This window comes from Sorex fumeus, unplaced genomic scaffold (genome assembly GCF_029834395.1).
Source record: "Sorex fumeus unplaced genomic scaffold, SorFum_2.1 ptg000013l, whole genome shotgun sequence".
Taxonomy (NCBI): domain Eukaryota; kingdom Metazoa; phylum Chordata; class Mammalia; order Eulipotyphla; family Soricidae; genus Sorex; species Sorex fumeus.
Genome location: NW_026606070.1, coordinates 32,536,205 through 32,563,764, shown reverse-complemented (window position 1 = coordinate 32,563,764; position 27,560 = coordinate 32,536,205). Strand labels below are relative to the sequence as shown.

The window sequence follows — 27,560 nt, the reverse complement described above, 5'->3', positions numbered from 1 at the left end:
CCCCCCCTCCCTGGCATTGAAGCAGAGGTGCCAGACACTCCCTCTCAACCCCAAGTGTCTCCCACCCCCTTACCCCACCACCACCACCAAGTCTTCCATGAGCTGAATGAGAGGCTCAGAGGAAGTGTCCTGGGTTGATTTTCTGTGGGTTCCCATGGTGATGAATTCTTCTGTGAAGTGGATGGAGATTACACCCAAGGCAAATTCAATCTCACTGAACTCAGGGAGCAGATGTCTCACTATTGATAAACGCTAGACTTAACTCTAGACCTTAAGTCTGGAGAGCAGCTTAAAGACAGCTAAATACAGAACTGCCACCACCCTGAGTTAACTGACTGAAGACGGCTGATGCTTTATGAATTGATGCAAATTCTCTAGAGCGTCACCCCCAAAAACACAATCCAGGTGTTGGAAAAGTACCAACACGAAGACTTTGGCTACTGGCCCCATATGAACAGCGAGAACTGGCCAATGCTTCCCACTGGCCTTTCGAACATCCCACATGACCTCCACTGCCTGACCATTTGGAAGCGTATGCTCCAAAGACATCAAAACATCACCACTGAGGGGTTGGAGCGATAGCACAGTGGGTAGGGCATTTGCCTTGCCTTGCAGTGGTGAAATCGGAGTTGGAAACACTGTATACCTGAAAACACAGTGTAAACAACTACATAAATCATAGTGTCTAAAATGTACTATATTAATAAATTCTCAGAGCACCTCAAAGCCTCTTTACCACCTACAAGATAAAGTTGAAGCTAGTTGGCTTAATTCTAAAGGATGTCTGTCCACATTCTCACTGCAGTCTAACAACCAGTCGTTATCTCCACGGCTCTCCAAACACTCCACAGCCATTAAAATCATCAGCATTCATCTCCTGGCATAAAAAAATGCCCTCTCTCCACCTGTGAAAATTCTACTTGCTCCAAACTATCCTTTGATGGAGCCTTTCCTGATGACTCCAGTTAATTAAAACCCTTCTAATGCCTGTATCTATCAGGTATGACCCATCAGAAGTCATCAGAATCATCTATGTTCCTTAGCTGTTAACATAGATATATTCAAATTCTTACCTGGGCTTCAAGCTCCGAAAAGAATAGTTCTCCGCCTTTAAGTATATGTTAGAATCCCCTAGGAAGCTTTCGCTTTCAATTGCATATGACGAAGACCCATGTCAAGACATCTGATTCAGTTGCAGTGGATGAGGCTCAGGGCATCATCAGTCATGAATGTGCACAAAGAATTGAGAGTCACTATAACAAAGGAAGAGTTGGGATCCCATCCTCTTAACAACTCCTGGGTATTCAGGGTCACCTGTCTATAAGCAGGTGGGTATTGCACCTAAATAATCTATTATAACATCCTAAGCTGAGAAGTCAGAGAAAGTTCCTTTCTCACTTAATATTTGAAATTATTCTAAATTAAATTAGTCTCCTTATTCTAATTTAAGATTTTGATACCCTTCTTGTCCCACAGAAGCTGACAGTATATAAATACCTCTTCTTCAGAAATGATCATTGCATCTTTGTGTAGTCTATTTTACTATACTATCAGTGTGAAATGATCACTTACAAGATGAGTTTGTGCCCTGAAAAAATAAGCCATATGCAAAAAAGGAGCTCCCAACCCAGTGAGTAACATCCATTGCCAAATGAAATGTAGGTTTTTGGGAAGGCTCAGAGAAACATGAGGTGTGGCTTATTTGCCTTGAAGGAAACAACAGGTCTCAACAGTAAACTCAGGGGGAAATGTTCCATGGTAAATGTATTGGGGGGAACAACCTTGCCAGATTTACATGAGAAATAAATAATCTAGTATGAAATCCATAGCACAGTGGGTAGGGTCTTTGCCTTGCACATGGCCAACCTTGGTTCAATTCCTCTGTCCCTCTCAGAGAGCCCAGCAAGCTACCAAGAGTATCTCACCCACACAGCAATGCCTGGCAAGCTATCTGTGACATATTCGATATGCCCAAAAACAGTAACAAGTCACACAATGGAGATGTTACTGGTGCCCACTCAAGCAAACTGATGAACAACAGGAGGACAGTGCTACAGTGCTACAGTATGAAATCATATCACTTGAGATGAGAGATAGTGAGTCATCACCGAAAGTATCTATTTTACAAATTAAGAAATGAAGGTTTAGTTTTCAGTATCTGCAGTATTGCAGACAGAGAGAGAGAGAGAAGAAAAGTGCCTGCCATAAAGACAGGCTGGGGTGGGGGGCAGGGCTGGGAGATGATGGAAGAGAAACTGGGGACACTGGTCGGGGAAATGTACAGTTGAAACACTGTATGACTGAAACCTCATCATGAATAGCTTTGTAAGGGTCTGTCTTACAGTGATTCGATAATTAGTAAATAATAAAAAAAATTTTAATGAAGTGAAGGTCTAGAAACTTCAGTAACTTTGTCACATTAAGCCAAGATTAGAACAACAGTCTCCTGATTCCAAAGTAAAGGGCTCTCTCCACCATCTCCTATAATATAATAAACATCCACTGTTGTTTTAACAGTGAGTGAGCCATGGAAACTCCTGGCCAAGGAAAATAAAGTTCACAAAGGTACAGAGAAGGCAATTCTCTCCGTGGAGACTTCCAACTACAGAAAGTGGGATGATAGTTCACATTAGCACTGACTCCCTTCTCCATCCTGTTAAATAACTTCTTTGTTATGGTTATTGTTGCTATTATTTTCTAGAGGGATTAATTCTCAAAGAAACAGAAAATGAGAAGAGATAAAGAAAAAAAAACCTGGAAACTAAAAAATAAACATGAAAGCTTCAGCTTAGGGGAAGCCTTTTCAGGTTAAGGACTTTCTAGGTCTTTTCAAAATATTTATTTTGCTGTCAATTTTTCAAATAACTTAGGAATCAGGAAAACCTGGTATCTCTAAAAGTGGAGGCTCAGAAAGATTTACAGCAAATAAACTGTTTTCAGATACATTTCAAAAACAGACTCCTGGGCTCAAGGAAATAGCTCAGTGATAGAAGTGACTTTGATTTCTGGCACCACATGGTTCCCCAAACCCTGTCAGGTGTGGCAGAGGAATGGACCCTGAGCACCTCTTGGGAGGTCTCAAAAATTATAGAAGAAGAAAAAAAGAAATAGATTCTCCAAAACTCCTCACTAACCTCATAGAGTGACTAAACTCTCCTTCAACCTAGAAGAGTGAAACTCGAGGTTGAATTGGAAGATTACACAAACAGAGGGTGGCAATGCCATGGCTATGCCAGGCAGGATGAAGGATGCTGAGGTTAGTACTACGACATCTGGGGGCTAAGGTGAAACTCTCTGAGTATCCATTCACCATACTGAGATCTTTCAGCTCTACCTCTGGGCTCAGATTACTAGAAAAATATAAACATAGTCTTTTCTATGCTAAAAGATTCAACATGCAGACATTGCAGAGTTGGGCCACTGTCCAATAGAAATAGCCCCATCAGGGGCCGGAATGACAGTGCAGCAGGTAGCGTGTTTGCCTTCAGGCAGCAGATCTCAGTTCGATCCCCAGCATCCCATATGGTTCCCCCCAGTACCACCAGGAGTAATTCCTGAGTGCAGAGCCAGGAATAACCCCTGAACATCCTGGGTATGACCCAAAAAGCAAAAAAAGGAAAAAAAGAAATGGCTCTGTCAGTTCAGGAAAGCCCAAGAAATTTTTAGAATGGCATGAAGCATGCTAATCTAGTAAATAGGGTCATATTAGATCAAATCCAAGAATTATTGGATAGAATTATTCCAAGAGAAGAAACTGAAGGTAGTGGGAAAAGACAAAATAAATTAGTAAAGCTTTATAAACTTAAAAATCAGGGAAAATCAACTCATTGATTCTAGGGAAGGCAAAAGATAGGCAGAAAATTTAAAAAATAATTTGCTACAGCCTACGGTTATAAATTAACATCAAGGGTATCTTAATAAACCATGAATAATAATCTGCTGACCATGCAAATATATCAGGAGATGCACTTGTGTGCGGGTGGGGAGATCTGCGGAGAGCTACGACCTCCATCACAGTAGCAGGCAGGCAACAGATCACACTGAAAAGTTGAAACCGCAAGAGGCAACATAAGCGGATGATGCAGAGATTGAGGGGACTGATGCATTCTTTAAAAAATTGTTTGCCACTCAATGCCTCTTTTGCAGACCACAACACCCAAAAGGAGAGAGAGAACACAGGGGATTGCCCTGCCACAGAGACGGGGGGATGGGGGGATGGGGGTGGGAGGGATATTATCCATGGTGGTGGAAAATGGGCACTGGTGGAGGGATGGGTATCTGATCATTGTATAATTGAAACCAAAGCACAAAAAATTGTAAATCTACAACTTTAAAAAAAATAAAATAAAATAAAGGGGAAAAAAAAAAAGAAAAAAAAAATTAAAGTTAGGGGCTAGAGAAATAGTACAGCGGGTAAGGCATTTGCCTTGCAGGCCGCTGACCTGGGTTCAATCCCCAGCATCCCATATGATCCCCCAAGCACCGCCAGGAGTAATTCCTGAGTGCATGAGCCAGGAGTTACCTCTGAGCATCACTGGGTGTGACCCCGCCCCCGCAAAAAAAAAAAGCAAAAATAAATAAATAAATAAATAAATAAGTACAAGCTGTCTCTGAAAACCAATAGTATGGGAAGATGGCAGCATAGACACATTATGTTTTCTGCTCTCTCTCTTGCCTTGGAACTCTATGAAATTGATAACACATATGAAGATGGGAGAATAATTCATCATTAATGAAACAAAAAGATGGCCTTCAGCCCCAAACTACAGACTGAAATGAAGCACAAATTTGCCAATAGCTGGGAAAACAGAACCAAGCTAGACAAGGCTGAATGTCTTTTCCCTAAAAGTCAACACGCAAATCCTAAAAGATCGTTCCAGTGATCACTGGGCAAAATTTAAAATGTAGAGGAGCACTGAAGAGATAGTACAGGGGTGAAGACACCTGCTCTCCATGAAAGTAACCCCAGTTGGTCTCCAGCACCACACATGGTCCCCCAAGCAACACCAAGTCCTCCTGAACACAGAGCCAGGCCTGGTCTCTGAACATCAATAGAAGTTGCCCTCAAAACCCAAGAAATAAAAACAAAAAATAAAATTCAAAGTAGTAAATCAACCTTGGGAGAATCAAGAAGACTCGTACAGAATTATGATTGATGCAGAATAACAATAAAAACTATGTGGCTGGAGTAATAGCACAGCGGGTAGGGCGTTTGCCTTGTGCACAGCCAACCTGGATTCTATTCCTAGCATCCCATAAGGTCCCCCAAGCACCACCAGGAGTAATTCCTGAGTGCAGAGCCAGGAGTAACCCCTGAGCATTGCCAGGTGTGACCCAAAAAGCAAAAATAAATAAACAAACAAATAAATAAATAATAAATAAAAACTGTAAACCATGTGATCAAGCTTTTACTCTTTTACTCTTTTGGCGCTGTTCTTAAACACTTTAGATGTACCATATCATTTCATTCTATCAACAAACCTTCTGAAGCCGTAGCATGTGCATTTTACAAATCACATAGTAAGAATAAGAGGCATGTTTCAATACAGTCTAATCACAGAACCTGAACTATTAACCACTATACAGAATATCGCTCCAAAAAGAAACCTGAAGAAAAATACAGAAAGATGTGCCAGAGAGATGTAAGGCCAAATGGGCTAGTGGACAAGATTAGCACACAGAAGGCACAGGTTCCATTCTTAGCACCACAGTCTGTTGATCTCTGCCAGGAGTGAACCTCCAAGCTCAGAGTTAAGAGTAGCCCCAGAGCATTGCCAGGTGAACCCCCAAAGAAAGAAAAAAAAGAATTTTTAAAGCATAAGAACATGCCATATTCACGCTGGAGTGATAGGACAGCAGGGAGGGTGTTTGCCTTGCACACGGCCAACCTGAGTTCGATTCCCGGCATACCATATGGTCCCCCGAGCACTGCCAGAAGTGATTCCTGAGTACGGAGTAAGGAGTAATCTCTGAGCATAAGCGGATGTGACCCAAAAAGAAAAAAAAAGGAACATGCCATATCCATGCTACTAATTTCAAGGAATGACTAAACGTCATTGTATGTAACTGCCACATTTCCATGAAAGACAACCTACAACTTCCAAGACTTCACCATGAACCCTACTAACCTACCAATACCCAAACTCAGAGGTAATGCTCTCTCTCTGAATGAAGAAAACAATCTGATGTTCTAACCTAGATGTTCTGATGTAGATGTTTCTGATGAAATAAATAATCTGATGTTCTAAACAAAGATGAAGAGGGCTGGAGAGTACAATAGGATAAAGCATCTGCCTTGTATGCAGTCAATCAAGACACAGTGCCAGCACCCCATATGGTATCCAGCTTCATCAGGAGCAATCCCTGAGCGGAAAAACAAGAGCAAGTACTGAGCACAGCCAGGTGTGGCCCAAAACACAAAAAAGAAAAGAAAACAAAGATGAAATCAGCTTTTAGAGGGTTCCAATTTCCTCTCCCAATCCATCCTCCACACCACAGCCACTCACCTTCAGAAATAAGAATCACAAAGGAACTGGCCTTACCTTACACTTAAGTTTGGAACTAAACAAGTTCACCTTTGAATATTAGTACTCTGAAGTGCATCATGGAAACTGTCAGTTTCACCAGTGAGAAACCCAAACCACCAAAGAGACATTCTCTCTCCTGTGTTACAAATCTGAGTACCAGACTAACAGTTCCGCTTCATGGTCTGGTGAATTTTAGCCTAAGAGTTCAAAAGCTTTTCATCATAAAAGTCTCAGGGAAAAGAAAAAAAAATTTTAAATAATTGTGACTTAATTCTTAAATAAAAGTGACTCTGAGAGCTGTTCATTCAATTCTATTCTAAACGTCATATTGTTGATCAAAAGACAGAGGCGTTATCCAGGAAGAGTAATAGAGACAGGACTCAAGGAAATGATCCCAGGGATGTTGTCATCCCCTGAGCACCACTGGAAGCAACCTCACAGATTGGAGCCTCCCCATCACCCCCTCAAAATAAAAAGTCAGAGAAATGAACAAGGATGGAAGTGAGTTACCAAACGACGCAAAGGTAAGAGGTGCAGTAAATAATAATTATTACATTCAATAACAAAGAGTAAATAGTATTATAGTAAATAAACAAGTGTCTTACTTATGGGGTAGAGCAAGGAAGAATACCTTATTAGAATAAGCAAGGAGGGGCTACAGGGTTAAAGTTCTTGCCTTGAACATGACCAACCTAGATGCAATCCCCCAGCATTGTTAGGAGCAGGCCTGGGGGATCCAGGCACCGCTGGGTGGTCCAGGAAATCCACAACAATGCAAGGGTCCCTCCCAGCAACACATCCTCTGCCCCTTATATTAAATTGCTGGTCTGGTGGCCAGAGAGGGGCTCCAGGCCTTTTGAGTCCAGTTTGGGCCCTTGCCCAACTCCAGAAAAAAAAAAAAAAGAACAGAATGGAAGCAGGGGAGGGGAGGTGAAGGGGAATAAGGGAGGACCGGGGAGAAGAGGAGAGGAGAGAAGAGGGAAATGAACAAGGAGTTATCCTTACCAAAATTCTTATCTTGTTAATGCATGTAAAACTGTAAATAACTACTAAAGTTTATAGCAGATTAGGCAATATTGCATAATTCAATCTGATATTTGGTAAAGCCCGAAGATTAATAGTAGCATTTAGTTACAGACCTCAGTTTCAGCGTGTCTGTAAAACTCACCTCCTATTAGTACACACTCAGCATAGGTGCAGGATAAGGTATCTGCCTACAATTTTAAGATTCAGAAAATGAATATACATCAGGCAAATATTTATCTGAAAATCAAGTGCTACATGGCTACCAAAAATATCTGCAGTTTTTAATTAAGTTGATAGGTACCTAAAACAGGTAGCTATTGTATAAGAATAGATCTTACCACAATGTGTTTTCACAGTTCAAGCCCTAATTTCCATCCGTGAAGGAAGAATTAAGTAGCGGAAATACAATCAAAAGGGAAAAAAAAAAGAAATGCTATGGTGTCTTCATTCAAAATATAGAGAACATTCTAGGCTCCCCATTTAACATGTATTGGAGCTACTCCAGGATCAGGCAACATTTAAGGTCTTAGAAGAAAGTGACATTTCACCCTCTTTCTTCCTTCAGTCAGAGATAATAACCTGCACTCCTCTTAAAAGTCTCAACAATCAGAGAGCTTACATCTAGATATAGCTATATTAGATACAACTATATAGAGAGAGATCAACTATAAAGTTTGAATACCCATCATCTGACCTATTGAAGCTGGACAGACGTAGAATTCAATTATCAAGATATCTGGTAAAATTTTAGCATTTAATACCAACAACATATAAAGAGAAGATAAGACTTCTGGGCGCGAAGGGCAAAGTCACTAAAGCCAGCTCCCTACTCTCTTCTGGTCATTCCCCACCAACCCAGTCCACTGCAGCACGGAGGGGAGGAATTACAGGGTTGAACTGGACATAGCGGTGAGAACAAGTGAACTTGCAAACAGACAAGCCATGCTGCATGCACTATGCATTTCTGTTTCTCGGTTTTCATATAATCCAGGCGTCCAAATAATCCAGCTGAAATGGAATCAGACGATACAGGTCTAGGAGCAAGACATGCCTTTCTACTCCATCAGCGAGGACCTTGACAGGGTTCAGAGAAGCGGTTCAAGTCTTAAATCCTGAGTGCCTGGAACAGGTTCTTGGTCCTTCTGTCACTCAGTCTGTGATTGGTGAACAACAGTTGCCAGAGAGAGAAGCCTGCCATCTGGGGGCTTGCCGAAGGCTCCGCAAATAATCTCCTATGTTTGCTGATTCAAACTGTTTAATGTCCACCTACAAGCTTCACCATAGCGGTGAGAGGCAAGATGGTGTCTGACACAAGTGCAGGTGTGTCCCAGGGGTCACTGGCTGAAACTGGTGATGGGGGAGGAGAGTCTGCCCACTGGCAAACAGGAAGTGTGGTAGGGAGAAATAAAACAGCAATGGGTGGAAGACTGAAGAGAGTATAAGCAGTAAAGCACTTGCCTTACATTCGGCTGAGCCTGGTTCAATCCCCAGCATCACATATGGTTCCCTGAGTACAGAGCCACCAAGTACCGCCAGGTGTGACCCTAATCCCCTTCCCCCAAATTTTCTAAGATGCAGATTCTTCTTTTCCAAACGATTTCATTCCCACCACACCTTGCTCATTCTGAAAGCTTTCAGTGCACCCTTGGGTCAGTTGAGCTTCATGATCCTGTAATCTGACACTATCTCTTCTCAAACAGGAATGTGTAGCCTCTAGCAGTCAAATATATAAACAGTCGATTGCAACATTTGTCCTCTTTATATTTTTGTTCTTCTATTTCATTTCCTTATGGAGGCAAAACTTATGCTGACTCTTCAAGTCAATAGACTGACAAAAGGAAAATTCTGTGCCTAACTTAACAATACCAAAGCACTGTGGTAAGCAGGCAAATGGAAATATGCAGATGGAATCTTCTTAGGGGAGCAGCATTAAGGGCCAGAGAGATAGTAGCGGGGTTAAGGCACATGCTTTATACGCAACAGACCCCCATTGGACCCCCAGCAACTCACATTGCTCCCCACATCCTGCCAGAGTAACCCCTAAGCATTAATAGATATGCCCCCACCAAAACAAATTTAAGACATTACTACTACTAATTTAATCTAACACATACTAAAACATGAGAGCAAATTTGACCCGAGAATTTTCTGCCCGTATTTTAACACTTTTAGAGTTCACAATGAAGAGTTTCTTAAAATAAAATGCTACTTGTATATAATGCTACTTGTATATAATACAAATGGGAAAAAAATAAATTGATCAAAATACTACGTCTAGAGAAAACACTGTCATATGTCACTCACAGAAAAGTTAAAGTTTGGGCTGGATAGATACTACAGCAGGCAGGGCATCTGCTTTGCATCTGGACCACCTGGGTTCTACCCCCAGCACCCCATAGTCCCCCAACCCCTCCAGGAGTGATCCCTGAGCACAAAACCAGCAGTACACCCTGAGCACTGACAGATGTGCCCAAAATACAAAGACAAAAGAAAGTGCTTAACTTACATTCAGAAAGTACCGTGAATATAAAAGCCAGATTGAAGTACTGTTTGGAAAGTATTAATGACCTTTTCACATGTCCTGCATCTGAAGAGGTAAAGTGATCACGTAATATCCTGTTCTTTGCTCTATGCATCACTGTTATCTGACTGTCATATACAATGCTGTTGTTTTCAGAAATAGATGCAAGTTCCAATGCCACCCCTTCCAGTAAGAGTCAGTACGCGTCTCTTCACTTTGGGTGCGGCTCATTTGATTAATACAGTGGAGCAGAAGTGATACCACACAACCACTAGGTCTAGATTTAGAAAGCCAAGGAGTGATAGCATGGGATGTAAAGCTGGCCCTCATACACACAACCCCAACAACCCCTGACACCACATACGGTCCCAGGAGCACAACCAGAAATGAGCCCTAGCACAGAGTCAGGAGTAAGTCTGGAGCACAGAGCCAAGAGTAAGCCAGAAGCACCACAGGTGTGGCCCCCAAACAACAACAAGAATAAAATAAAATAAAACAGGCCAGGTAACTCCTTTCAGATTTCTCACTCTTTCGACAGTCAGTCTTGGTGCCCAGTCACCAGAAGACCTAGTGAAATGACCACAGAGACTGGCCCACATCTAAAAGAACAAAAGGAACCGGTTGTTGGTGCAGATGTGGCAAGAAAGGGACCCTCTTTCATTGCTGGTGGGAATGCCAACTGGTTCAGCCCTTTTGGAAAACAGTATGGACGATTCTCAAAAAATTAGAAATTGAGCTCCCATTTGACCCAGCAATACCACTCCTGGGAATATACCCCGGAGAGGCAAAAAAGTATAGACGAAGTGACGTCTGCACTTGTGTGTTCATTACAGAACTGTTTACAATAGCTAGAATCTGGAAAAAACCTGAGTGCCCGAGAACAGATGACTGGTTAAAGAAACTTTAGTACATCTACACCATGGAGTACTATGTAGCTGTTAGAAAAGATGAAGTCATGAAATTTATATTCAAGTGGTACTACATGGAAAGTATCATGCTAAGCGAAATGAGTCAGAAAGAGAGGGACAGACATAGAAAGATTACATTCATCTGGAGAACATAAAGAAACAAAACAGGAGACTAACACCCAAGAATAGCCAAGATAAGTACCAGGAGGTTTATTACATGGCTTGGAGGCCAGCCGCACAGGCTAGGGGAAAAGGCAGCTCAGATAGAGAAGGGAGCACCAAATAAAGGGTGTTGGGAGGATCCTCCCAGGATAGGAGATGCATGCTGAGAGTAGACTATAGACCGAACATGATTGCCACTCAATGCCTTTTTTGCAAACCACAGCATCCAAAAGGAGAGAGAGAGAACAAAAGGAAATGCCCTGCCACAGAGGCAGGGTGGGATACTGGAATCAGTTGTGGTGGAGAATGGGCACTGGTGGAGGGATGGGTATTTGATCATTGTATAACTGAAACCCAAGCACAAAAATTTCCAAGTCCTCATGGTGTCTCACTAATAAAAATTTTTAAAAAATTTGTAAGTCTACAACTGTACCTCATGGTGTTTCACTAATAAAAAAATTTTTAAAAAGACCTAGTGAAATGGAGAAGCCACACAGAAGTTCAGGGGACAGATTAGAGCTGAGTCCAGCCTTCTAGGCAGCCCAGCCAGAGAGAGGAGTTCAGATGATTCCAGCTCTAGGTTCTCTGAGGTGATCCCAGCTATCAACTTTTCCAAGTACACACTCAGGGGAAGTGATCTCAAAGGGCTAGAGCACATGCTTTACATGCAGGAGGCCTGAGTTTGATCTCCAGCATCATATGGCCCCCCAAGCACTGCTGGGAACAACCCACAAGCATATTGCTGGAGGAAGGCCCTAAGCTGCCACAGGGGTGCTTCACCAAAATTCTACGATTAATCAACAAAAGAACACAAATATTTGGAATAAACATAACACCCCATATTGGGTCCAATTCTTAACGTACAGCCTAAGATAAGTTAGATATAAACCTCTCTCTCTCTCTCTCTCTCTCTCTCTCTCTCTCTCTCTCTCTCTCGGCTATCCTATCTCAGTTCATTGATCTTAACCCCTATCAACTTCTCCCTTCCCTCAGATATTTCTTCTTCACTCATCCATTTCTTCATGATAAACTATCATCTACCATGAACTATTTTCAGTTCGTTAACCAATTTGTCTACAAGAATAGTTTCAGACATACCTGTAATCAGTTATGACAGTTATTGTATGTCCCTGGAGCTAGAGGAACTATGTATGAGGCACTGGAGTGGCAACAAATGAACCAGATACAACCTTTGTTTTTGGGAGGCATGGGGAAAAGTGACACCAACTCAAGGAGCCACAGTTCCACCTAACAAATTAAGAAATATAAAAGGGTGCCCTGGATCATTAATTGCCCCTAGAAAATTACTAATAATGATCATAACAGAGGAAACAATTGTTCTTCTTCACAAGTCATGGTCCATTTCAAAGAAAAAATGACATATAAATAAAATTTTGACAGAAATCTTGCAGCAACCTTAGATGTTAAGGCTCTAGCCTTTGTCATAACTTCCTTACATGATGCATGTCAAAAAATCATTCTTAAAAGTTATTCGATGGACTGGAGAGATGATTCAACAAGCTGAAGTGCACGCTCTGCACACAGGAGGTCTGGGTTCAGTTCCCAGCATTACAATTCCCCTCAGCACCAGTCTGGGATTCGTCTCTGCCCAGTTCAGGGTATGGCCCAATAACCCAAAGAGAGGGAGGAAAGAAGAAGGAAGGAAGGAAGGAAGGAAGGAAGGAAGGAAGGAAGGAAGGAAGGAAGGAAGGAAGGGAGGGAGGGTGAGAAGGAAAGGAGGGAGGGAGAGACAGAAGGAGGGAGGGAGGGAGGGAGGGAGGGAGGGAAGGAGGGAGGGAGGGAGGGAGCAAGCTAGGATTTAGACCTTTCCAGGTATTAAAAAAATTGAGGAACAGAAGACTTATGTTTTACATAAGTCACCCAGGATCAAGCTCCAATACCACATTGTGCTCTCAAGCAATGCCGAGAGCATCCCCAAAAAACATTACCAGAAGTAGTCTCCAAGAACCACTAGGTGTAGAAAGAACAGAAACAAACAAAAATTTTAAGGAATAGTGTCAGAACTTTAAACTTTGTCCAAAATTTCAGCTATAATCTAGATTTCACAGAAGTTTCACTTTATCATCATATTAATACATTTACTACCTTCTCCATCAGCTGACCAATAATTTTTCAACTAGATAATTTTTCTAATGCTATCTAGGGCCAGAGAGCTCAAAGACTGGGCACATATTTTACATAAAGGAGGTTGAGGCCAGAGTGACAGTACAATGGATAGGGCATTTGCCTTGCACATGGCCAACCCAGGTTCGGTTCCCAGCATCGGTGATTCCTCAGTGCAAAGCCAGGAGTAACTCCTGAGCACCACTCAGTGTGACCTACAAACAACAAACAAAGCAAAACAAAAAGAGGAAGGTTCAATTCCTACCACCATTGTGGTCCTAACACACACAAAAATCAAATGATATCTAGTCAATATTTCTTTGAGGGATCACGGGGTTAAGACAATACCCAGTGATACTCAGGGGCTACTCCTGGCTAGGTGCTCAGAAGTGACTCGTCGTGATGCTCAAGGGACCATATGCAGCACTGGGGACCAAACCAGGGTTGGCCACATACAATGCAAGGGCTTCTGCCATCTCACCAGTCACTCTAAACATTAATTCCAACTATCAAATTTTGCCAACAAAGATCACATATGTCAGGAGCTCAAAAATTCTGATTTTAGATGATTTAAGAAATCACATCCCACAAAAGAAAATAAGTGCTGGGAAGATAATACAGCAGTTAGGTGCTTGCCTTATATATGGCCAGCCTGTGTTTGATCCCTAGCACCACCAAGCACCACCTGAAATGATCCCTAAGGACAGAATGAGGAGTAAACCCCAGGCACTGCCAGGTATGGTTCAAAAACAAAAAGTAAATAAATGAATAAATAAATGCCTTGTTTTTCCCCCAGTGCTGTGTGAAATTCTGGAAATCAAACTTGTCTAAGAGATACTGATGTTCAGATAGCTGAGATAAATTTGGTGATATGTATGCATAATATATAATGTCCATTCTGTTCTTATCAATTTCTCAAATGCATATTTTAAGTGACTTTATGTTTCCCCTCCAAGCCCTGTAGTATGCAAATGGAACAAAGAAAAGTTGCGTATGGGCACGAGAGAGCAGCACCCCGAGTGGAACACAGGACACTCAGCAGGAGAGGATGACCTCACTTCACTTTATTTCAGCCTGGAAGGCACTGACATCAGAAGCCAGACCTCAAAGGTAAACCGAAGCATCCACTTCACCATTTTTCAGTTTCTCTTCCTGACCCTTGAAGGAAGCCCCCCATCTGGAAAGGTCCATCCATCTGCTTCTGAAACCATCAGGATCCAAGAGTCCTAATTGAAGGGGAATTCCAAGGCCTCTTCTATCCCGAGATGCTCCTGCATACCCATTTTCTCCCCTCCGGCAGGTCTTTCTTCTGAAGGGGCTGGTGGCCCAGAGCTAACTCAACCCAGAGGTCTAGTCAGTCTCCAGACAGCTTTGTTGTGAGAAATGACAGCGTGTCTCTAAGCTTTTTGCTCTCAGCCCCTTGGAGGACCCGTGCCAGGCCCGCTCTGAATTCTCTACTAATGTCCACAGATTCAAGGTGTGAAGGTGGAGAGACTCCCCCTTCTCGCTCCAGCTCTTTACTGAGGATACAAAACTCAAACTTGGGAGAACTCCCAAGACCCTCTTCAACATGAATGCCCAGAAACTGACAGTGTCGAATAAGGTTTTTAGCTCTAAATATCTGTCCGGTCACTTGACAGTAGAGACCCACATGGTCCCCTTGCCTCTTCAACATAGAAAACTGAAATGTCGAATTTGTCATTTGTCTCCTGCCAGAGATGGAGAAGATAAAAGGCTGTTTCTTTTAACAACTGTCTTAAAAGGCGGGCCTTTCCCTCTCATTCCCTTGATCTTTTTTCAACAAAATGTTACACTGGCATTGCCACAAAGCAGCAAAATTCAGTGACAGAAACCTAAACCCCTGAGTCTGTTTGGCTCTACATCCAGTTTTGCCATGTATTGGCAGTAAAACTTTTTGCAAAGTTGATTAATTAATTGAGCAAATTAATTTTGGAAACTATTTCTTGACCTGTAAAATGAAGATTCTAGAAACATTAAGGAGTATGACAAGGCATACCAAAAAATCAGAAAATGCATATAAAGATTCTTAGACCATGGGAAACACTCAGAAAAGCAACTGGATTGCGGTGGTGGTTGCAGTAGCTTTGTACATAAATAGTATGAACTTAAACACCAATGCAACCACATTACCTAGGCTATCATTTTTTTTAATTTTTAAGAAAAAAGAAACACAGCTGGGAAGCTGGTCATTGCCAAACCTTTCCTGATTCATACTGTTTTTTACTGATTCATATTTACACACTGAGAAACTGTTAACTAAGTTTCTGGGAATTCCAGAGAAATAACCAGACTCTGGTAAAATAAAGCCTAAGAAATGGATACACTAAGTACCCATGGTATTAAGGTACCCAGAGCCTCCAGAAGGAGCAGATATGAAAGAAGCCAATGATCACAGTACTATGTGCCAGTGCCAAGCCATAGTAATACAAGCTCTAACTCTGAATGCAGGTAGGCAGCAGAAAGATTAGAAAGGGATCATGTCTGATTTAGGCAAAAAAGACAGCTGGCACATGTGAAAGTTGGTAAGACAAGAGCATATCCCAGGCCAAGGACAAAATGCAAGGTGAGTCTACAGGTGATTTGGAAAGTATTGACCACACATCCTATGGTGCTCAGGGCTTTGTGATCAGGAACCATACGGAGCAGAAGATAAAGCTGGAGTTACCTATGTGTAAGGCAAGTGCCCTAGCATCTGTAATAGCTCATTTTGGGGAGCTCGAGAGAAAAGCATAGGGGTTAAGGCACTTGCCTTGCAATGCAGCCAATGGCAGTTCAGTTCCCAGCACCACAGAGTCCCCTGAGCTCCTCTGGAAATAGTCCCTGACCACCACCAGGCATGGTTCAAAAAAACGGAGAAAACAAAAAATAAAGAAAATATGCCTTTTTTAATAATCCTTCCTCTTCCCCACTCTCACACCCCAAGGAGACAGTGCTATTTCCACTATTAAAAGGAAACCAAAACCAAAACCAAAACAATTAATTTTCTATATTTCCTGTATTTATTCTCTCTGACGCCCTCTCTCTCTCTCTTCTCTTTCTCTCTCACTCTCGCTCTCTATCTCTCTTCCCTGTCACCCCTTCATACATACAAGGTTCCAAAGATGAGCTACATCTTCAGTGACTATGAATCAATTTGGACCTCTTCTTCATACTAGACACAAAAATTATCTCCAAATGGATCAAAGCCAACGTAAAAGCTAAAACTGTAAGACTCATAGAAAAGAATCAAGTTGTACAACTTCTTGACTTTACATGAGGGTATGGTTTCTTTAAAATGACACGACAACATGCAGCGAGATGGGAGCAAACTCTGCAAATGACAAGGCATTCACATCTAGTGCCCAGAACACAGAAAAAAAACTCTTACAACTGAATAATTATTTAAATTTTCAGTTTATAAAGAATTTTATTTAAAAGTTCAGTTTCCAAATAAAGAAAATACACAAATGACCAATAAACATATAGAAAGGGATTTGATATCATTAGGAAAATGCAAATAGTCGATACCACAATAAAATACCAATGCATATACAGCAAGATAGCTATACTTTTTATATAAGATAATGGGCATTAGTAAGAGCACAGAGAAATTGGGACCCTGAGACACTGATGGTAGCAGTGTAAAATGGTGCAACTGCTGTGTAAAGCAACTTGGTAGTTCCTCAAAAGTTAAACATAAAATGACCATATGGTCTAGCATTTCCATTTCTGAGTATATACTGAAAAAATCCTGAAAACATATATCCATAGAAAAACTTCTACATAAAGACTTGTAGAAACATCACTCAAAAAAGCCCCAAAAATCAAACATAGCTCAAATATCCACCCACTGAAAATGGGTAAGCCTAATTATAATGAAACATTATTCTACCTTAAAAAGGAATGAAGTACTGATAGCGGGTAAAACCTGGGCAAATGCTGAAAACACTATAGTAAGAAAAAGACAGACAAAAGCGATCATATGTTGCATTAATTCTATTTCTACAAAATGTCCATAATGGAAAAATCCATAGAGATGGAAAGTAGCATGGGTGGATGGGTGTTGGATGAGTGTTGGATGGGTGATGGCTGGGTGTTGGGTGGGTGTTGGATGGGTGTTGGATGGGTGTTGGATGGGTGGCAGATGGTAGCATGGCACTAGGATGCAGAGCTGCTGTGTGGATGCAAATCTTTTGGAATTAGATAGTGGTGATGGTTGCATAACATTGTAAATAACAAAAACCCACGAGTTTACACTCCTTAAAATGGCTCAAATAATAAATCTTACATACCAAACTTATTCTCAATAAGACAAATTTAAGGGGAAAAAATATATGCACAACACATGAACAACATACAAATGAGAATTTAAAGCAAGAGGAGGACAGGAGATACAGTACAGTGAGTGAGGCACTTGTCTTGCATGCAACTACCCCTGGTCTAATCCCCTGCACCACAAAATGTTCCTTGAGCACCATCAGGAGTAATACTTGAGCACAAAGGAAATAAGCCCCAATCACTACCCCTCCCCAACCCCACCTCCCCATTCCACACCAAAAGATGTCCCCAAGACTGCGCATGTCATCCATAAGACTAAGGAAGAGCAATCAGATATGGGGGCTGCACTGTGAGAAAAGTGTAGATAGAGGTGTGGGGCCAATATCAAATATCAAAACCACTCCCCTCAGGAGCAGCTCTGGGCAGGGAACAGAGCAGAGCATCTGAGACAGAAGCATTACTAAGCAAATAACAAGAGTGTAAGAGCTGGAGAGATAGGACAGCCAGTAGAGTCCTAGCTTGGCACACCACCATCCTAGGCTCCATCCACAGCACCGCTTATGATCCTTAAGTACAGATCCAAGAGTAAACCCTAATCACTGCTGAGTGTGGCCCGCAAACAAACAAAAACAAAAACAAAGACAAATAGAAACAAGGTGTATAAATAGACAGAAGAGGAGCTGGGGAGACATTTTGAGGCCTAGTGCACATGCCTATCCTGTATGAGAGCCTGTGTCCCATCCCTGGTGCCCCATATACCACCTGTCCCTGCCCCCAGCAACCCTCTGGTGCAATTTTCTTGTTTCCAAACACCACTAGGCCCAAGTACTGCAGGGGCAGCCGAGTCCAACCTATCAGGTCTACAACACTAGGTCAAGCATTGATGGGAACAGCCCAGACACCCATCCCACAACCCCAAACACCACTGGGATTTGCCTCAATTTAAAAAATGTGATCCTTGCTTTATATCAATTAAATGTAATCAGTTAAAAATGTAATGTGAGGGACTGGAGTGATAGCACAGTGGATAGGGTGTTTGTCTTGCACGCAGCCGACCTGGGTTCAATTCCCAGTATCGCATATGGTCCCCTGAGTGCCGCCAGAAGTAATTCCTGAGTGCAAGAGCCAGGAGGAATCCCTGGTGTTGCCAGGTGTGACCCCCAAAAAAGGGAAAATAATGTAATGTGATCCTTGCTTAGGTTTCAACAACTTTGTCAGTTTATTTTGCCGGCTTATATCAACAAAAGCGCTTTCTTAACCAGCCCAGCAAGCTACCGAGAGTATCTTCCCTCACAGCAAAGCCTGGCAAGCTCCCCGTGATGTATTTGATATGCCAAACACAGTAACAAGTCATAATGGAGACGTTACTGGGCCCACTTGAGCAAATCGATGAACAACGAGAGAACAGTAACAGTGACAGTGACAGATTCTTGCTTTACATCAATTAAATATTATCTTAAGCTCATTTGAAGTAAAAGTGGTAATTACTCTCCGTTATATGATAGAATACAAAGGCTTTATTAATATAATATATATGGGCTGGAGCAAAATCAGAGTGGGTAGGGCATCTGCCTTGTACGTGGCCAATCTGGGTTCAATTCCTCCGCCCCTCTCGGAGAGCCTGGTAAGCTACTGAGAGTATCCCGCCCACACGGCAGAGCCTGGCAAGCTCCCTGTGGCGTGGCATATTCAATATGCCAAAAACAGTAACAAGTCTCACAATAGAGACGTTACTGGTGCCCGCTCGAGCAGATCGATGAAAAACGGGAGGACAGTGCTACAGTGCTATTAATACAATACAAGCAGCATACTATTTAAAAAAAAAAAGTCTAAAGGCACTTCCCCGACCAAGTACTTTAGTACCCTCCGGGTAACGCTGCGTGACAGAAAACACTATCACTCTATCACTCGCAAAGATCAGTTTCACACTGGAAGCACTTACATGAAGAGCTTCCATTCACCTGATTTAAGGTCTGCTTCTTGACTTTGTGATATTTCTGCTAGCAAGAGGCTAATATTCCTCACACTACCATTTACAGGATTCACTAAGACCCGGGCTGGAGCAATAGCACAGCAGGTAGGGCGTTTGCTTTGCACGCAGCCGACCCGGATTTGATTCCTCCATCCCTCTCGGAGAGCCTGGCGAGAGTATCCCGCCTGGCAATCTCCCCATGGCATATTTGGCATATTTGATGTGCCGAAAACAGTAACAACAAGTCTTACAATGGGGACATTACTGGTGCCCGCTTGAGCAAATCAATGCAATGGGAGGACAGTGCTACAGTGCTATACTAAGACCCAGGTGTCCATCTCAGTGGCATTTCTTTCAAGTAAGAAAATAGTCAAAAGGCAGAGGGGCAACAGTATGGTCCTCAGTTCCAAACAGGAATTGCATGAGTGAGTGAACAGCAAGGCCGATTCAAAGCCATGCAAACCTGGGGAGACACTCTAGGAGAGAGGGGAAATGCTTTTCACTCCCCCCGACTCATCCCACAATGAACGTACCTCAGAGGGAGGGATGGAAGTAAACACAGAAGTGAAAGCAAATCACTTGGACTTACCCTAACTATATTCTAAGTTACTATTTATTAAATATATTTGTGCTATATTACATTTTAAATTACAGTTGTACAGGCTTAGAAAGCAGTTTTAAACACTGATTTATTTTTACACATTGACATTTATTGATTTATTTTCTGATAATTCTATTTCCCACTCCTTTAAGTTTTACTGGAGCAGATAATATGAAATAAGTTTGCTATATGCCTGCCAAGGGGGCAGGTTGAGGGGTGGGAGGGAACCTGAGGACATTGGTGGAGAGACTGGGACATTGGTGGTGGAATATCATACACCTAAAACAATTCTATTATGAACAACTCTGTAAATCATGGTGTCTTAATAAAAAAAAAATTTGAAAACTATGACTTAGCTGGGATTCCAGAATGTTCATCTTATCTAAGAGCTACTGAATTACATTAGTCAATCACCTACATCTTCTAGTCTGTGTATAAATGGTAAATCTGCACTGCTGGGTATAAATGATTCTCTTGATCAAAGCTTCAAGTCGTACTTCTACAAGAACTTGAACAAGGAAGTGACCCACTAATTCACATATCCTTAGCTCTGCCCAGTATCCGCCCAACTTGCTACCCACATCAAAATCTAAGTAGAAGAATTTATCAGCTTCACCAAACATCACGAATCACAGAATAATTCCAAAGATGTCTCCCTTCAACCACGAGTGAGGCGTGATGCTCCTCCCTCTGCCCAGAGTAACAACAGTCCCATCGTGAACGTCCCTGTGGGAGCTGACAGATCAGCTTGTTCCAGTAGCGGACATACTCTTGCACTCCAGAGTCAGACATAAAACAGGATGCAAACGTCCATGAAGAAAGCAACACACTGGGGCTGGAGAGACAGACAGAGGAGAAGGCTCTTGGCTTACATGTTACCAACCCTGATCTAATCCCCAGCACTACATGGTCCCTCAAAGATGGAGGGAGTGGGGAGGGAGCAAAAAACAGAGCCAGGAGTGATCCCTGAGCACAGAGCAAGGAGTAACTCGCCCTGAGCACTGGTGGGCTTGGACCAATCCATATATATATAAATATATATGTAAGTATATATAGCACTGTAAGCACTGCAGTTCTGTCCTCCAGTTGTTCATCGATCTGCTCAAGTGGGTGCCAGTAACGACTCACAACAAATTGTGACACTCGTTGTTACTGTTTTTGGTATATCAAATACATCATGGGTAGCTTGCCAGGCTTTGCCGTGATGTACATATATATATATAATAGATTATATATTTATTTAATATATATTAAAGAAATCAACACATTATAAATAAATAAACACATATACCACACACACACACACACACACACTTTGACTAGAGTTTATTCCAAAGTCTCTCACCATCATCCGCTCTCACCATCTCAATTTTGCCATCAGGATCCCCCTCATCGGGAGTACCTGACTCCTTTAGCATTCCCTTTAGCGGAAGAGCATCACATGGTGTGGCTTAGTGGTGGAGCCCTTGCCTTCCATATGTGAATCCTGGATTTGATTCCCAGCATCACATGGTTCCCAGAACAACACATGGAGCATCCTCCAAGCACAGAGCCAGGAGAAAGTCTCATCCACCCCCAACCCATCCCAACCCCCACCTTCCACAGAACACAACCAAGTGTGGCCAAAAAGAAAAAAAGGGGGAGAAAATAACAGCATTTGCATTCCCAAACATAAGCTATTCCCCTGAAATACATTCATGGCGCTTTGAAATCCCCACCTTCATTCCTCAATTCCCTGGGAACTTCACATTTATATATCCAATTACAAACCTGGCATTGTTTCCTGCATACCTAACTGGTGTGTCAAACACAAACTAGATATTCTCCTCACACTTGCCCTTTACTCAGTCTTTGTCATCTAAGTAATCAGCTTCTCCATCTCCTCAGTTGGCCAAACACCTAGCAGTTATCTTTGCTTCATTCCTCTCTCGTACCACAACTCTAACTCATCAACCAACATGCTTTGGGGACTACAGCCCCAGCTTGTTCTAAAACTGAAAACTCAAGTCTCTTCTTCACTCTCTCCCCTGGTGCATCAGATTTTGGGTCCTTGCCACAGGACTGTGTCTCCCATGTAACATTCGTAGATGCATATTACATGCATCCACCAATGGGTCGATGGCAAACCTGACACAAACTAAAGTTCAAAAACATGCTTACTTGTTTTTACTTCTTCATTGGCTTCTTCACACTCACCATGAAAAGATGATGACACAACCTGAGAATAAGCCCAGGCTAGCCTAGAAAGGATTGCCAGAGAAACACAGAGATCAGAGTTCTCTTAACAAGTTCTCCACTGTTTTGTTGCTAACATTTTCAACACATAACTGGACCTTAGGGAAAAAAAAACTAACAATGGTTGGAGAGACAGTTCAACAGACTAAGTGAATGTTTTGCATGCAGAACCCACACATTCATTTCCAAGCACCCCATGATCCTCTGAGGACCAGCAGGAGCAAGTCTCAGGCACAGAGCCAGGAGGAGCCTCCAAGTATCTCCAGGTATGGCAAAAAAAAAAAAAAACACTAGTTTACAGTTTAGTTATATTTCTCTGTAAATAATCAATCAACCATTGTCTTTTAGTGTACTAAATCCAGGGGCTAGAGAGATAGTGCAGCAGATAGGGTGCTTGCTCTGCTTGTGGCCAACCAGGTTTGATCCCCGGGATCCAGATAGTTCCCTGAGCCCCTCCAGGAATGATTCCTACGTGAAGATCCAGGAGTAACCCTTGAGCATCGCTGGGTGTAGCCAAACACCAAAAACTAAATAAGGAAACAAAAAATAATGCTAGTGGTTAGTTTGGTTTCATTTCTCCACGGGTGAAATAAGAAACTAATTCTTTGCACACCAAAGTGTTCTCATTTTCAACTCACGTGTATGATCTGGATTTGCACTCTCATATTTCACACTTTCCGTAAGTTTGCTCAGTAGGAAAAAAGACGGCACACATGGCAGTGCTCAGGGAACCATCCATATGAGATGCTGGGGATTGAACCCGGGTCCACAGGTTGCAATGCACATGCCCTATCTGCTACGCTATCACTCTAGCTCCTGAAGAAAATATATTTTTTAAGTAAAACACTATGAATAAACAAAAGGCTTGGAAAACTCTGGTCTTGTGATCAGGAACTATCAGTAAAAGAGAACCTGCTCTTGGTCTGAGTAATACTACAGCAGGAAGGCGTCTGTCATGCAGGTGGCTGAACGGGTTCTATCCCCAGCATCCCGTATGGAGCCAAGAGTATTTCTTGAGCACAGAGCCAGGAGTCCTGAGCAGAGGCAGGTGTGACTGAAAAACAAAACAAAACTGCTCTTGGCACAAGTCACCATGAATCTACACCTACCTATAAATATATTCAAATGTTTTTCAGCTTCTAGTTTTGCTTAATGTGTGTTTAAATGTTTATATTTTTCATAATTTTATTAATTTTCCATGGATTGTGATAAGATGTCATTCCCAATTTCATCATTTATGTTTTACAAAAAAAGCCTTATGGAAAATTAGTTATGTAGAAAAAATATCTGCAGTGGAATGCGAAAAAATAGCTCAACTAGCTGCGAAAGTGCTTTACACGCAGTGGCCTAGGCTCAATCCCAGCATAACATGGTCCCCCAAGAACCACCAGACACAGCCTCAACCACTGAGCTAGGAGAAGCCCCTGAGCACTGCTGGGTGTGGCCAAAAAAACCTTTCTCTCTTTTTTTGTTTCTTGCGGGGGCTGAAGGGGGCACACCCAGTGATGCTCGGGGGTTACTTCAGACTCTTGCACTCAGGAATCACTCCTGGTGGTGTTTGGGGGACCACATGGGATGCCAGGGATCAAACCCGGGTTGGCTGTGCCAACCCCCAAAAGCCCAACCTGCTATACTATCACTCATTGTACTATCGCTGTAATAACAAATGCTCAACCAGCTGTACTATCACTCACGATACTATCGCTGTACTATCAAATGTCCATCTCATTGTACTATCACTCACTGTACTATCGCTGTACTATCAAATGCCCAACCCGCTGTACTATCTCCAGCGCCCCTACAAAACATTTTAGTGAAGTGCTTATGGTAAAACTATTGCAGACACTATCAGCCAACCAAGGCCATCCTAGTCAGCCAACTGGCATCTAGGACCACACACACACACACACACACACACACACACACACACACACACACACACACCAGGGAACTCTGGCATGTACAGAAGACTCTGGAGAGTACCCAAAGGTGAGCACAATCAGCAAGTCCCATTCAGGTGAACTGGGCCTGGCCTGGATGAGAACTCCCAGCCAGTCAAACACCAAGCCTTGTTCCTGGAGGCACACTTGCACTGTGGCATTAATGTGGCAATAACTGAACCACTGCCCTCAGCCCTACCAGTCAGCGCTACTGCAATATCCTCCTGATAAGGCGCACTACTTCCTTCCCTATCTTCCTAGAACTCTTTCACCACTGTACTCAACACAAACTTTTTCTTTCTCTTTTCTTTTTCTTCTTAAAGTTTTTTTTTAGGCCACACGGACTTGGCTTGCTCAGGGGCCTATTTGGGCTGCCAGGGATTGAACCCAGGTTGTCCACATGCAAAGCAAGTACCCTGAGGTAGCTGAACTATCTCTCCAGCTCCTCAATACAAACTTTGAAAAAGTCTAAGTTAGTTCATATCCTCAGCCCTGCGGAAACCTGCCAGTGGCTTCCTTGTGCTTAGACCCAAACCCAGTCTCCTTAACCTGCTCCACACCTATTTCTCTAGCCACCACCAGTAGGATCACCCTTCTCCTCACCCATGAGCTTCACGGGCAGGGAAGGGTGGGGGGAAAATAAGTGTTACTTAGGAAATAGGCGAAAGAAGAGAGAGAGGAGGGAGAACCCACATGGAGTGAAATAAAGGAATGACACCTGCACCACATGTACTGTCCCCCAGCACCAGGCAGGGGAAAGCAAACATCTGCTGAAAATAGTTCCTGACCACCAACAAGTGTGACCCCATTCACCAAAATAAACGAAGGAAGGAAGGAAGGAAGGAAGGAAGGAAGGAAGGAAGGAAGGAAGGAAGGCGGGAGGGAGGGAGGGAGGGAGGGAGGGAGGGAGGGAGGGAGGGAGGGAGGGAGGGAGAGATTAACATCCATGATGGGATGCAGATGATTCCAGCGTCAACCACCTCATTTTTTCCAGTTGTATATGTGCATGTTCATACGTATATGCGTGTGGACTCTCCACTAATCATGAGCTCTATAGAGCAACAATCTAGTGTTTATATTCACAGCTGGATCCTGGGGTTCAAAATCCTTCACAGAGTATGTAGAGGAAGAAAGAAAGGAAGCAAGGAAGGAAGGAGTGAGGGAAATAGGGAGGAAGGAAAGAAGGCAGGAAGAAGGAAGGCAGGAAGGAGGAAGGCAGGAAGGAGGGAGGCAGGAAGGCAGGGAGGGAGAAGGGAGGGAGGGAGGGAGGGAGGACAGACCAAGACTCAGAGACAGCCTAGAATGGCTTTACTCCTTTCTAGTTGCATAATCGTGAACAAGCTACTTGTCTCTCTGAACTTGTCCCCTCATTCCTCATCTATAAAATGGAGTAGTAATTTATACTTCACAGACTTGCCATAAAAATTAAATATGATGTATATAAAGTATTGAGTGTGGCATAGGGACTGTGTAAACACTCAACAATAAAGGTAACAACAAGGTAACAACAACCTCAATGCATCCTTCTACTAAATAAAATGGCATAAACCCTCACGCAACCTGACTGAAATCTCCCTAACTTCTTTTCCATTTTTCAGCATTTGACTTTGTCCCTCTGCACCAAGAATATAATGACAAAGGAGGCAGAAGCGCTGGGTTCCAGCTCTGATTCTGCCACTATCATGCCAAGTGATTTTGGGTGAATCATTAACTTCCCAAACCTGAAATTTACCTTGTCATCTTTTCTGTCTGTGCTCAAAGCAGTGGGTGAAGGGAAAATCTTGTGACCAGGTGGAGAATATTGACATAGCATAGGAACACGGAGGCACAGGGACAGGAAATACCAAAATACCCTCAACTCTCATTTCCCAAACTGCTTTGCAGAACACTCAGGCCCATCAGATGATACCAGACAGTCGTCTCCAAACTGCAGGGACACTGTACAGTTTCATCTTCTGTTATAGGAACTGTGACCAGCACAAGACCCATATTACCATGGTATTCCTTGCACATTACCACAGTAGCTTACTGCCAGACTAGCTGAATAAATAAATGAACAAATACTTTTAGGGAAAGTGCAATGGTCCAGGAGCCTCCCGTCCTCATATCTCAGTGTATGTAATAAGTGACTGAGCTCTGTGACTCTCACACAGTGCAGTGTTTCCCAGCCACATTTGATCACAGAACTCATCCTCTTCCCTTTGAACCCTCCTAACATCTCCCCAAGTGGTAGTCATCCATAAAACATCTTAAGCTGACGTCACTTACACCAGGTTGCCATCATGAAATAAACATATTAGCTTGCTCTTTCCATGCAGGTACTTAAAAGGTCAGGTCATTTGAGTCATATCTGGATGTCACCATTTTCTCCCCACATCCTGCATCATCACAGGCCCAGGCCTCTGTCTCGCCCCACTCCTGGAGTCTCGACTGGTTTCTCCCCCAGGGTCCCTGCTCTCTTATCGTTAATCGGCTTTGCAAACCCTTCCACTTTTTTCTGCCCACTCTCCAGATCCTCCCAGCTTACTGTGCTCCTCCCAAAACTGCTTCAATGACTCCTCTTCTTTCGCAATCAAACCCAGGGAAGTGCTCATCAGAATTCCCACGATCCGTCTCCCTCTAATGCTTCAAAGGCCTTCAGTTCCTTTGACAACTCAGGTGGTCCCTTCCTCCCAGTGCCCTGACTTGGTGTCACATGAAATCTGGATTCTCTCTTCCCTCTCCTCTCCCACTTCTTTCCAGGTGCACATGCCCAGAAGCCCAGCCAACCTTCACCCCCTTGAGGACATGAAGGTGGGGCATATTCTTGGCCTGCGTGAGGCCCGAGGTTTGACCCCCAGACTTGTCTCTCCACTCCCACCTGAGTCATCCTCTCTGCTGGAAGACCTGTTGAAATCTGCTTCCTTCTTCAAGGCCCTGATCCTGGGTCATCTCTTTTACAAAGTCACCCCTCACTTTCCACAGTTGATTCCCAGGAACCACCAGGAGGGCACATGCACAGATCAACAAAGACCTACACAGCGGCCATGGCCATGAATGCAGATATGGCAGCGTCGGGAGAGAAGCGTACAAAGCAGTTGAGTGTATCCGTGAGAACAACTCGAAGGCTGGTGGCCAAAAAGAGAAGCAGGGAGGGTGTGTGCAGGACCTGGGAGCACCAGAAGGCAGGCAGGGGAGGACTGCAGAGAAGAGAGCATCATCACATTCCCGGAGGTGGCCCGTGTGTGAGAGCTGATTCGCCATGGAACAAAGCTCTCAGAGGGTCA

The 27,560-nt window shown here is 43.0% G+C and overlaps 1 protein-coding gene across 2 annotated transcripts in view; it reads right to left on the bottom strand.

The window, feature by feature from the left end:
• Positions 1-27,560, bottom strand: part of TEC (tec protein tyrosine kinase) — a 156,623-nt gene that overhangs the window by 105,084 nt on the left and 23,979 nt on the right. Inside the window, exon 1 of one of the 2 annotated variants that reach the window (XM_056111218.1) lies at positions 22,280-22,366. The exons of the other annotated variant lie outside the window; for it this stretch is intronic. The gene's annotated coding sequence lies outside the window, so the exon portion shown is untranslated. Of the gene's footprint in view, positions 1-22,279; positions 22,367-27,560 lie in introns of those variants that run through there. 2 annotated transcript variants of the gene reach the window in all.